The sequence below is a fragment of the Chrysemys picta genome, chromosome 11, assembly GCF_011386835.1.
Source record: "Chrysemys picta bellii isolate R12L10 chromosome 11, ASM1138683v2, whole genome shotgun sequence".
Taxonomy (NCBI): domain Eukaryota; kingdom Metazoa; phylum Chordata; order Testudines; family Emydidae; genus Chrysemys; species Chrysemys picta.
The window spans coordinates 31,979,860-31,993,028 of record NC_088801.1 but is presented as its reverse complement, the minus strand read 5'-3'; the positions used below and the strand labels follow the sequence as shown (position 1 = coordinate 31,993,028).

The 13,169-nt window shown below is 39.5% G+C and overlaps 1 protein-coding gene across 50 annotated transcripts in view; it reads left to right on the top strand.

Annotated features, from left to right (window-relative positions):
• Positions 1–13,169, top strand: part of BAZ2B (bromodomain adjacent to zinc finger domain 2B) — a 331,037-nt gene that overhangs the window by 142,125 nt on the left and 175,743 nt on the right. For 3 of the 50 annotated variants that reach the window (XM_065560657.1, XM_065560643.1, XM_065560614.1), the window contains exon 1: positions 3,818–4,109. The exons of 41 other annotated variants lie outside the window; for them this stretch is intronic. The gene's annotated coding sequence lies outside the window, so the exon portion shown is untranslated. Of the gene's footprint in view, positions 1–3,815; positions 4,110–13,169 lie in introns of those variants that run through there. 6 more of the 50 variants (XM_065560638.1, XM_065560632.1, XM_065560654.1 and 3 more) reach the window with 4 other exon arrangements.

Here is a 13,169-nt window from a genome sequence, read left to right as displayed (position 1 = left end):
CCTTCTGGTGGGCAGAGTTGGAAGTAACTTGAGATTTTAGGGGTCAGGGAACGTAGGAATGGTTTGAATTGCTGGTGTCTCACCCCAGCAAATTCTGATAGTATTCAGCTGGCCTACTGGTCTCTCCTTGCCCATGAATCTGTCCGTGTAGCTCACATAAATGGATATACATGTTAGCTGGGTATTCTTGCTCAGATCATTAGCAGGAAAGATTTAACCACACTGATGTGAAACCATCAGCATTAAGTTTCAGATTTAACACATCATGGAGATGAATGGGGGAAGTTCACACTGTTCAGAGCCATTTTTTATGTTGTCTGTTTGTATACTTAGATGACTGCATCAGTTTCATTCAGTTCATATTCAGGAGGTTATGTTCACAGCTATATCAGCTAGAAGATTTTTGTTTTGTTTTAAAGGAAAGTTTTATAGTGACGTGGATTCTGCAGCAAATTTGGTGCCTAAGGAATAACGTAAAATGCAAAGCTCTGGCCATAGTGCCTTGCACTATTTGCCGTTTACTTGGAGATTGTAGCCCTTCCTCTCTAATGTGGACTGCGCAACAGAAATCCAACAGTCCAGGACTTCTATTACTTTTATCCTTGTCTACTGCAATGTACTCTACTCAGAGCCACCTCTGAAGGTCAACCTGAATGTTCTTGTTAGCGCAGAACTACTTGCTGTCTGAAAGTACAGATAAGAGTAAAAATATACCTACAGTAGAACCTCAAAGTTACAAACACCTCGGAAATGGAGGTTGTTTGTAACTCTGAACAAAACATTATGGTTGTTCTTTCAAAAGTTTACAGCTGGAAATTGACTTAAAACAGCTTTGAAACTTTACTATGCAGAAGAAAAACGCTGCTTTTAATCATCTTAATTTAAATGAAACAAGTACAGAAACAGTTTCCTTACCTTGTCAGATCTCTTTTTAAACTTTCCAATATTTTAGCAGGTTTGGGGCCTCATGGGACTTGGGCATTATACGATTAAGCAAGTGACTGACAAGTGTGAGGTGAGATGAGTCACTGGAGGGTCTCTGGTGATTGGAAGGGTCAGAAAATAACCCTTATTGCGTGTAATCTTGTTAATACTGGTATCTGGCTTGGAGTTGTGGGTGAGCTGGGAACATTTACCAAAGATGTATCCTATTTTGTTGTTGCCGATATCATATTTGTGTGTGTGTGTATCCTCCTTCACTTCATGTACCATAGCAAAGACACTTTACCTAATAATTACTTTTTGCAGTGTGGGTAATGTGTATTGAAATGATCTGAGAAGAATTGTTCACCTCAATAGCTAATATCTGAATAACAACTCTAGTACACATGTCCCATCCCATAAAAACCCTACATCGACCTATTAAATTCATTGGGACTATTTTTGTGAGTAAGGATTTTTTGGGTGAAAAGTTTCTAACGTCAGGCCCTAACTCACTATCTCTTATGCTTCTCGTGAAGTCAGAGGCAAACTCCCATTGATTTCACTATGAACTGTGTACTGTTTATGGAAAGGTATTTTTTAAACTATCGTAAAGAGAGCTTTGTTGAGATTTTTCTCTTAAGCACAAGGCTGTATTTCTGCTTGAAGATTTGTATTTTTTAACCATCTCTTTTGACAAGAATCACTTTTTATAAGGAAAAAAACAAACCAACAGATTCCAGCAATACAATTTTGATGTTTTGAAATAGGTTTTTTTTTTTTTTTTTAAAGGGAATGAGTTGTTTCTCTGCATTTTGTTACAATAATTATGGCCATGCTAATGCATGAAATAATCTTTTATTACATTTAAAAATCTCAAGATAATCTTTTAAATCAACGATGTAAAATATAAATATTTTACAAGAAGAATCATTTACTATTTTTGCTGATGTTATTAGCATAGTTTTTGGAATGTTTTAATTTATGAACTACATTTAATCATGGGGCCTGGTTTATTGGTGGACAGATGTCCTACTCAAACCATCATCATACTTTTAGCACTGCGATGGTACCATTGTTGGCAGTCTTTGTAGAAACACTCAAGCCTGGTCTATACTTAAAAGTTTTGCTAACATAGCTAAGTCAGCTAGGAATGCGAAAAATACACACTCCCTAACAGACATAGCTAGGCTGGTAAAAGCTGTAGTGTAGACGCAGTTGTGCTGGCAAAAATGTCTTTTTGATGATACTGCTTATTTATTTGTGGAACTGGTATAGCTATATTAGCAAAAGAACTCTTTTTCCAGTATAAGCTGTCTCTCCACTATACCGGCAAACCTTTCTAGTGTAGACAAGGCCTCAGCCTAGGATTGCTCTCTAGGATTGATCCAACCCCCCCTGAAGTGAATAGGATTCTTTCAATTTACTTTTATAGGTTTTGGATCAGGTCCTTGTTCCTAGAGGTGATTTTGAGATAGGGTCAGGGTACATTGACAGTATAGTTAGTGGAAGTTTGCATTGCCAATGCCCATTCCGTACCTGGATTTCATTCTCCAGCTTTGTCAATTTGCTGCTTTTCTGTGGCTGAATGCTGAACTGTTTCTCAGAGAGGAAAGTTGATGTCCCTTTTGTGTACTCCCCATGTTACTCTTGAGGGTAAGAGGCTTCCTTTCCCATTGGTCACTGTTTTTATGGGGTTTTACTCTTTATAGTGTCATGGCCTCCGTCAACTCCTGAAGAAACTCCATCAGGGAGAGTGTGATTGTAAACTGGACCCGCTTAACTTTTCTTCATTGGTGGATTCTGTCAGTTAAATAGGGAAGCAATAGCCTTCTCCCGCTGATGTCAGTTCCTTCTGTGACTAAGATTTTTTGGGAGGAAAACAGTCTTAGGTGGTCAAAGGCATTCAATGACCACTGCCTCCCTTGGAGCGGGGGAGGGAAGAGTATCCAGTTGAAATATGAAGGATTTGAGGAGATAGTTACAACAAAAATGTATTTTAGAGAAATTAAGTGCAGATTCTCTCACTTCTTGCACATTAGATATTTTTTTAAATATCTGGAGTAGAGGATTATTTTTATTGCTCAAATTCTTCTCTACCAGAGGCTCTTGCACCCCCTTTTCAGCAGGCAGCGGGGGGAGGAGGGATTCTAGACACTTAAATAACATCACAACCTTCCAAGCTAATATCTGTGACAATTTTGATTTGTGTCAAGCTATCAAACCAACTAGCCTCTTGCTCTGTGCTGTGAAGGAGCCTGCAATTGACATCTTTATCCAACCATTGTTTTATTTTTCTTTTAAATTGCACTTTAGGGTTAATTTTGGTTGCTTTTAAATAATATATTATATAATATCTTTTTAGAAAGTTCTATTGTTTATTTCCTTTCACTTCTGAAAAGAGGGTGAAAATTATAAACCTCCAAATACAGCTATTAACAATTGTTTCTCAGATTTCAGATTTTTCCAAGAATAACTTGTGATTGAGTTTTTATCATAAGATATGTACTGATTCCTCTAATAGAACTTCAGCAGCAGTTTATTGCATGTGTGTATTTGAACTTCAGTTAACTCAAATGATTCTTTTATATTTAGCCATGCTTAAAAAACATCATGTAGTACAGAATTGCCATTTATCCAATGTTAAAAATCTGCATTTTGCTTAGTTATTTTTATTTCTGATGCAGTTAAATTGGAACAATTATACATTGTATTTGCAACTAATTAGTTCACCTGGGTTGCTTTTGGTCATGTGAGCATACTTGTTTACCAGTGATCTAAGTGCTCCACCTGCCTTTCAGTTTGTTTACCAGGAAATCAAGATGTGTAAACTGCAGGAAGTACTATTTGACCCTCTCCGACAGTATCTCATTACAATAATTGCTAATCTCTGAATAAGACAGCCATGTTTTGTGAGTAATACACACAGAGAGAGGTTGTGTTAGACAGATTTTAGATGTTTCCACAAATCTAGCATTGTAAATACTTGCTTGGATTATGTTTTCATGATAGCTTTTGATAACAGACATCTGGTGACCTTTGGGGTCAGCAAAGCTGGAGCAAAATAGTATGTGTTCTTTCAGTCCTCTTAACTGAGAAAAAAATATCACGGCTTGTTGTTTTGGAGTGCTGTCACTGCTCTGTAGCGAAAGGATAATGGCTACTTCCTGATTAAACCACTATCCACAGTAAGCTGTTAATGTTTGTTATATATCTATTCTCCTCTAAAGACAAGTGTTCAGTGTTCTTTTTTGTTTTCTGCTTTTTTCCAGAGAATTCTCAGTTTAAAATGTTTATAAATATGGGTTGAAGTGAGAGCCTACAGTTAGAGGGACTTTTCAATTATTTTAATTTCCAGGATTATCTTTTTCTTTTTGAAGTAAGAAAGTTACCTAGCGTTTTTTAATACTCCTTTGAAAAATGTTTTAATACAAACTAGTCTGAAATACATTTAGTTGTTGAGTGTTTAACATTTGAAATCTATTTAGCTGCAAATCTCTCAACTATTCTTAATTTCAATGATGATTCTGGTAAATGTTCAAAGGAATAACCCTGATATTACAAACAATATATCTAAAGTATTTTTCAATACTACTGAATAAACACTGATAATTTGTAGTCTATTTATTCTATATCATCTATTTTACATCTAGCATAGGTCTATCAGTTTTGGAATAAAGTACTATCTGGAATTTCTTCATTAGATTTTATTTATTTAGATCTCTATTTCCGTACTCATGATAGTTTAACTTAGCTATTTTTCTGCCAAGTAACTGCACAATTGGCAATCTTATAGTAGAAAGCAGGCAGGTATAACTCCTGCTGTTCTGTGCCTGGACCCATTTTTATATTACCCTAAAAACTTCATTTTGAGATTTAATACCACAAGAAGATGGGTTCCAGGAGACGGAGGATCAAATTCTACTCACTACATAAATACAGAAGAATCCTCTGAAGTTGATAGTTACACACTTGTAACTGGAAGTATAATTTGTGCACAGAGGGTGCTATATACTCTGATAACATTACTGAGGCTGTATACCATATACAATTAACCATTTTTCTCAGTTGTTTCACAGTGGGCAGGAAGGTTGCCAAATCAGGCTCCAAAAATAGGTGAGGACAATAGAACGGGATTACACCAGTGTTCTTTGTTGCCATAATGAACATTTGGCATCAATTCCTCTACAGTAGGCAGTTAAGTATATTATAAAAACATGCTGGAGCGGACTTTTAAAATAAAACCAATGTGGCTGTCTTAAAGTGCTGGCATTAAATATGATACTAAGGAATTATAAAGAATTCCATTTAAAAATGCCAGAAAAAGAAGTAATCGGTGCAAGATAGGTTGACAACTAATTAATGGAATTCTCCATAGTAAACATGATTAATACTTTCTGGAGAATGTGTGCGCATGCACGTTAGTTAGGATTAAGTTGCTTATATTAAGGAACATGTAAAGTAGGTGACATGTCTGACCAACCTGAGGTTGCCAACATAAGAAAACTCCTCTTTTGCATTTAGCACTTCTTGGCCTAATTGTGTTGGGATTAAATGGGAACATTTGCTGGCATTCATTCCACAGTAATCCTTAGGATAAACTAAATTGCCATTTGACCATTAAGTGGTCTCCTTTTGGTGAAAAACAGTGTGGCAGAGTGAGTAAACTTTATCCGCTAGTACCTGTGCAATGCCTGCCTCTTGGGGAGAGGAGTCATGTAACCCATTATAAAATGGGGTTAATGGTGATCACCCAGTTTTGCAAAGTGCTGTGAGATCCTCTAAGGAAAAGCACTATGTATGTGCTTGGTGGCATTATTTACTGTTTTCATTATTAAACTCTGGCGCCAAGAAAATAACCACTAATTTTTAAACACAATCTGTCGTATTTTATATAGTCATATTTCAATAGTCTAGATTCTAGAGAAATTTATATTGAACATTACATGGCTGTACAGTGTTTGAAATGTAGATGCAAGTTCTGAAGTCAATTTGTTCTTGTACCTTCTACACATGGATAGTTTGCTGCTTTCATTCCATCCAGCAGGTGGAGACAAACTTCCCCTGTAAGATCTTTTAGTTTTCTGTTTGCTTTCTAACCTCTTCTTCTTATGTATATGTAAATAATGTTGAAATCAGTTGCAGATTTGCATGAGTTATGATTGCTAGAATATTATTCTGTTTCTCCTTTAATGTTTTTGTTTGTTTGTTTCTAGCAGTGGAAATAGCTAGCTATCATTGCACCAGATGAACTGCTATGCAGCTAGAGAGTATGGATTTGTTTTTTCTGAAAACTTAAGCCAGGTGAGAAGGGAGATTCTGCAGTTTCCCAGGCATATAGCATATTCCTTTTAAGTGATGAATACAGGAACTTTATGTACAGTGTAAGCTGTTTGAGCCAGGAACCATTTTTGGTATGTGTTTGTACAGCACCTAGCACAGTGGGGGTTCTGGTTCATGATTGGGGGTCCTAGGTACTACCACCATACAGATTTAAAAAAAAAAAGTTATTGACCTGTTGATTGTGTTTTATGTTCTCCAGTGAAACAGCTTTCTAGTGCCCTGAGATGGAGAGATTGACCATGCTTGGTTCCATGCACAAAGAGCAAGCAGGTTTTGTGTTCGGAGCTAGATGGGGGATGAGGTATACCCACCCTTAACCTTTGGGCAAGATGTAGAACAATTTTACACACATCTTATGCAAGGGTTTGTGGACAATGGATCTAATTACTGGATGTGAATATAGAGCAGGAGTGGGCTAACTTTTTGGCCTGAGGGTCACATCTGGGTATTGAAATTGTATGGCGGGCCATGAGTGCTCACAAAATTTGGGGTTGGGGTGTGGGAGGGGGTGAGGGCTCCAGCTGAGGGTGCGGGCTCTGGGGTGGTGCCAGAAATGAGGAGTTCAGGGTGCAGGAGGGTGCTCCAGGCTGGGACTGAAGGGTTCAGAGAGCGGGAGGGGGATCAGGGCTGAGGCAGGGGATTGGGTTGCAGGAAGGGATCAGGAGTGCAGGCTCTGGGTGGCACTTACCTCAAGCAGCTCCCAGAAGCAGCAGCATGTCCTGGAGCTCTGTGCGCTGCCCTGTCCACAGGCACTGCTCCTGCAGATCCTGTTGGCCGCGGTTCCCAGTCAATGGGAGTTACAGGGATAGTGCTTGGACGGGGGCAGTGTGCAGAGCCCCCTGGCTCCCCCTGGTGGGAGAGGGGACATGCCGCTGCTTCTGGGAGCCACGCAGAGCGGGGCAAGCCCCTGACCCCGCTGCCTGGCTGGACCACCGGAGCGGGGCAAGCCCCGGACCCCGCTTCCTGGCAGGAGGTTGAGGGCCAGATTAAAATGTCTGGGGGGCCAGATGCGGCCCCTGGGCCGTAGTTTGCCAACCCCTTTTATAGAGCCATTGTCCGTCTTACTCTTCCATCTGTATGTTCCCCAAACTTGTAGTAGGTTATGTGGAACCGATGTGGAGTCCAGCTGTAGTGTGTATGTGCCTGATGTGCAGTTCTTTGCCCACATGCAGTGAAACTTCTATGGTTCCACTGAGCTTAGGGCCTTCTGTGGCCCCTGCACCCTGAGTAAATAAAATCCCAAAAGAGAACACATCACCCACCAGCAGCTACTTCATACTTTTTTCTTCCTCTTTTTTTCATTTGTCTAGAGGTTTCTGTTTATATTGCGATAGTCCCAAAAGCCCCCTTCGGGGTTGGGGCCCCATTGCGCTGGGCACTGTACAAACAAGATATAGCCTTTGTCCCAGAGAACCTATTATCTAGTTTGAAACAATATGCAACATGTGAAACAAACAGGTGAAGATGGGCATCCGTGACAAGATCAGACACCTGCATAGGTTACCCATTTGAAAGGTTTTGTTTTTATTTGTTAGTTTATACTTTTTAAAAATCAGCATTCCCTGATTGCTGTGGCACCATCACTTGGCTGATTTCTTGTAACTCAGAGCTTGTTTCAAGTTGTATACCATTACATCTAGAAGGAACAATACACATGGGATTAGATTCAGCTCTGTTGTAAAATGATGCAAATCTCTTGACTTCAGCAGAGCTGCACCTTATACCAATGATGAGGGTCCAGAGAAGAGCAACAAGAATGATTAAAGGTCTTGAGAACATGACCTATGAAGGAAGGCTGAAAGAATTGGGTTTGTTTAGTTTGGAAAAGAGAAGACTGAGAGGGGACATGATAGCAGTTTTCAGGTATCTAAAAGGGTGTCATAAGGAGGAGGAAGAAAACTTGTTCACCTTAGCCTCTAAGGATAGAACAAGAAGCAATGGGCTTAAACTGCAGCAAGGGAGGTTTAGGTTGGACATTAGGAAAAAGTTCCTAACTGTCAGGGTGGTTAAACACTGGAATAAATTGCCTAGGGAGGTTGTGGAATCTCCATCTCTAGAGATATTTAAGAGTAGGTTAGATAAATGTCTATCCGGGATGGTCTAGACAGTATTTGGTCCTGCCATGAGGGCAGGGGACTGGACTCGATGACCTCTCAAGGTTCTTTCCAGTCCTAGAATCTATGAATCTGTGAATTTGGCTCTGACCAATTTCAGTCTAGATATAAGCAGGTGGAACTTCAAAGTCAGTGGAGTTCAGTTTGGTCCTTACATGAAGTGGAGATCCCCTTCACTTTGGAGAGTACCAGTTACCAAGAGGTGTTTTTCAGTCAATACAGACTTTGGTGTCCTGTGTGGAAGGCTCAAGGCAGATGAGGATAACTGCAGATTTTGGTTGACTAGCCTACCTATTCTACTGATATTCTTTCCGGTAATTTTAGGTATGATCTTACTTTTAACTCAATCTTAGTATTATCTCTAAAGTCCTATCTACTGAAGCACTGAGACTAGTCAAAAAGCTGTTTAAGAAGATGGTCTGTTCACATTGCTCTCTGCTTTATCAATCGTCTTCTTACAAGAAAAATCTCTATGCCTTTTTCCATGCCATTGCCAAGGCATGCAGTGCCCTTCTTGAGCTCATCCACAACAGGACTGACCTTACGGTGGAGAGAGGGTAGTGGGGAAGACCCACTTTCGCTATGATGCCTGTGGGGAACTAGATGCTTGGTGATCATGACAAGTTCGAGGAATAATTGAGCGTATCTTAACCCCACCTAATCTTTCTTCACTCCTCCTTGCTTTAGTCTCTCTCCTCTCCTGTCTTGCTGGGGAGCTTCCTCCCTCTTTTTCACCCTCTACCATTATAGAAAGCCTTTCTTTTGTCTGAGGAGGCTTGGAGGTGTCTCCCTACCATTCTCCAGAAGAGATAGAAAGCAGTGGGAGATGCTACTATCCTTTGGAGCTCAAGTGCCCTGTAATTCCAGCACTCCTTCCTACTGCTGTGGCAAAAGTGCCCTGATAAAAATTAGTCGTAAGTTAACATTCATTATCCATAGGACACCAGTGCATCTGCCCCTTCTAAAATCTCACCCTTTTCCTCTCCTTATTTGTCTTCTCTCCTTGCACCTTTTATTTATTTAGTTATTGTTTGCTAAGGATTGCAAAATGGCGCTACACCTAATACTTCATCCATTCGTGTCTGCAGGAACATCAGAATGAAACTGATGTGATCATGGTCAGTTTAATTCCTTGTTCTTGCTGTGCCATGGAGGAAACACTATGTGCAGGAGAAGAACAGGAGATATCTTCCACTTCAGCCGGGGCCAGTTGATTTTTCTCCTCCACACTCCAGTGACCCAGCAATAGATATTGCTGCTACTTCTGTGTATGGTGACCAGGTTTTTAAGGTACAAAATTGGGAAACCTGTTACTGAGGTGTGGGGTTGGGTGTTTGGTGGTGCTTCACCTGGAAGCATGAAATGCTGAAATCGTGATGGGGCAGAGTGCGCTCACTTCTGGCACTGGTCGTAGATTTCCATACAGCCACCTGACTAGGGCACTTTTGAAAAGCTAAGCATCCATTTACCTAAATCCTCCTGTTGGCCACAGGGGAAACACAGAATGAAATTGCCTAGGGCTTTGATGTCTCACAAGGCAACTGGAAAAGTGTAGCCGAATTAAGGTGTTTGTGTAGAAACCTTGAGATTCCTGCTACCTACCAGCAAGAGGTGCTTGCAAAGTCCAAAATTTATTTCTGAATGTTGAACTAAATTAAACATGGTGCCAACACACCTAGGAGGTGGAACAACCTACAAGGCAAGCTGATGCTAATAGACCAATTAATTTTGTCTTCACCTGATGGACAAGAAGAAAGGAAAATTCATTTTTTTGACTTGTATAGGAGAACTGAATAAATCACTAAGAATTTTACTTTGTTCTCTTTTGTTATAGTGTACATTGGACTGATAATGTTAGAATTTTCAAAGCCATTACCTCGGTCTATTCTATGCTTCTCAAAACAGAATCTACTCCAAAAGCTGGGTTAGTAATGGCCCCTTCAAGTGTAAATGTAAAACCTTTGCCTATCAACCTCTCCTAAAGTACCCTGCTAAGACTTTTTGATGTAAGGTCTGAGTGCCTCACTGTTTCTGGTCAGGGTACATGGATTGATATTTCCCTGTTAATTGTTTTGGGGAAGAATCATCCTTTTTGAATTTTTGGATGGAAGGCATGACTATATTAGAAAATTAGATTACACAGACCAAGACCTGTTGAAGGGAGTCAAGTCTACGATCATCCTTACCTCGAACCCTGCGGAAGACTTGCCATGTGTTTTGGTTCTCCATGAGTTTAGGGAGACACTCTCTGCAGCATCACACCCTGTCAAATTCACAAAAAATAGCTCCTGGATTAATACTGACCCAGTTGTCTTATTTCATATGGGTTGCTCCTCTGCACATTCAAACCCCCTTACATAGGAGGGCTAGATTTCAGCCATCAGCACTGTTCTCGATGGAATTGTGCTGCTGGGTTTGCTCAGATCATCTACAACCTTCCTCATGTCCTCTGTATCTAAGACCTATAGGTTCGGAGGGGTGCACCCCCTGCTGTCTGTGGGTTTCAAAAATCTGCACACATTCACCACATTGTGCAGTAGCATTCCCATGATTTAAGGGGGTGTGGAGTCTTCTGTCTAACTTTTAGCCCTCTCATGAGTTGTTCTCGCTGATGACCTGATGTTGGGCCTAATGTGATAGAAATACAAATGATTGTTCTTTGTTAAGGTGCATCTACTTAAAAATATTTTATACTTGCACTATATGGCAGACATCTAATATTCAGGCACGTTGGCTGCACATTTTCTGTCTTGGGGAAAGTAGCTGAAACTTGTAGTATGAGTGGTTTGATAGCTTCCTGTGGTAAAAAGAAAGATAAATTGGAAGGAAAAGGAAAACAGAACTGAGGCGTTGGCACATCATATTTTGTTAATATATTTCACAATTTCAGTTACAGTTAAACTGACCTAGAATGTGTTGACTTTTTATTGGAATTTTTTTTTTACTGAACGTACTTTCCTAAAACAATATTCCTTCATGAAAGAAACACATTGTTTGTTTATCTAATTAAGAGTGTTAGAACATCCCTGTATACACATTCACATTCTTTGAACACAGACCCTTTTCTGTTATATTTGAGATGCCTCAAAGTACAAAATAATTAACTTTAGTCTGAAGCACACTAAAAAAGAAAAACAGTAGTAAATTGGGCATAGTAAAGATATTATTACATTGTTACTTATATTATTACTACCACATTATAACCTTGACATTCAGCTGGATATTTCCTTATATATAAATGATCAAATGTCTAACAGTGAAGGAAAGTACTCTGGGTTCAATAATTATTCTAGGATAAGAATAAGTACAGCTGCAGATATTCCTTTAAATTTGGCATCTTCGTGTTATGAAACCAAAATTTGGTATGGACCAGCAAGCATACCTTGTAGATTTATGTGCACTACTCGGTGTAAGAGCATTTTTTCTCCAACATCAAGGGAAGTGACTTCTCCCACCCTGCTAATGTAGCAGGCTCTAGACAATATATGAAATGACAAGCTTGTCAATTTTTGTTCTGACTGTTAACGCTGAGAATCAAACTGCTGTTATGGCAAGCATTGTGGTATACTACAGCTAGCATGCACCAGTAATGAGGCTCTGCTAGTGTCTATTGTTCTTTAAAACTTCTACTAGTTCAAGAAGGCCTGGACATACTGTGAATGCGCTCTCTTTCTCTCTCTCAGACACACACACTCACTCACTCACACTCTCGCTCTCTCTCTTATAAATCGAGCAAGTAGTGATTCCTATTGTTAAGGTTGCCCAACACTTCCCATTTTAATACTGTGTTTTCAGTTGCTTATAACTTTGTCCAACTGTTTCTGTTTACTTTGTAACTTTCCATGCTGGCTATATGCTTCATGCTGAATTTTTTTGGAAAATGTCAGTTAAAGCAGTTCAGAGGGTTAGGGAAAATAAGTCGTTTTGCCCATGGTAAAAAAACATTCTGGTGACCTTTTCTTTGATAAGCTCTAGGGGCCCCATGCTCTGGAGCAGGGACTTGAAATTGTCTTGAGTTGACCTCTGTGTCAGCAATGTGTACCTCTTGCCATCCTTGTCAAAATCCAGCCAAGATGTGCGCCTTTGAAAAATTGCAGTTTGTAGGTGCTCAGTAGAGACTTCTTGGATTTTAGCAACTAAATTTCCTGAGGAATCCATCTGTAGCAGGGCATGGAGCTGAGCACAACATTCAAATGCCTTAATCTGGAGACCTTACTTTCTCTTCCTACAGTCCTCTGCCTCATTCACTACTCACCTTGGGTAACAAATGAAGCAGGAGTTTTACTGACAAGTTGTCTTCACTACACAACCCAGCGTAGGTCCATCCTGTGCATTGACTGAGGCAGAGGGTCTAGGGGATAAATAATGTGTGATCATGTAATTAATAGGGCTATCAAGCGATTAAAAAAATTAATCGCGTGATGAATCACACTGTTAAACAATAATAGAATAACATTTATTGGATGTTTTCTACATTTTCATATATATTTATTTCAATTGCAACACCAAATACGAAGTCTACAGTGCTCATTTTATATTTTTATTACAAATATTTGCACTGTAAAAAACAAAAGAAATAGCGTTTTTCAATTCACCTAAGACAAGTACTGTAGTGTAATCTCTTTACGTGAAAGTTGAACTTACAGATGTAGAATTATGTAAAAAAAAATACTGCATTAAAAAATAAAACAATGGAAGACTTTGGAACCTACAAGTCCACTGAGTCCTACTTCAGCCAATCACTCAGACAAACGAGTTTGGTTACAATTTGCAGGAGATAATGCTGCCCGC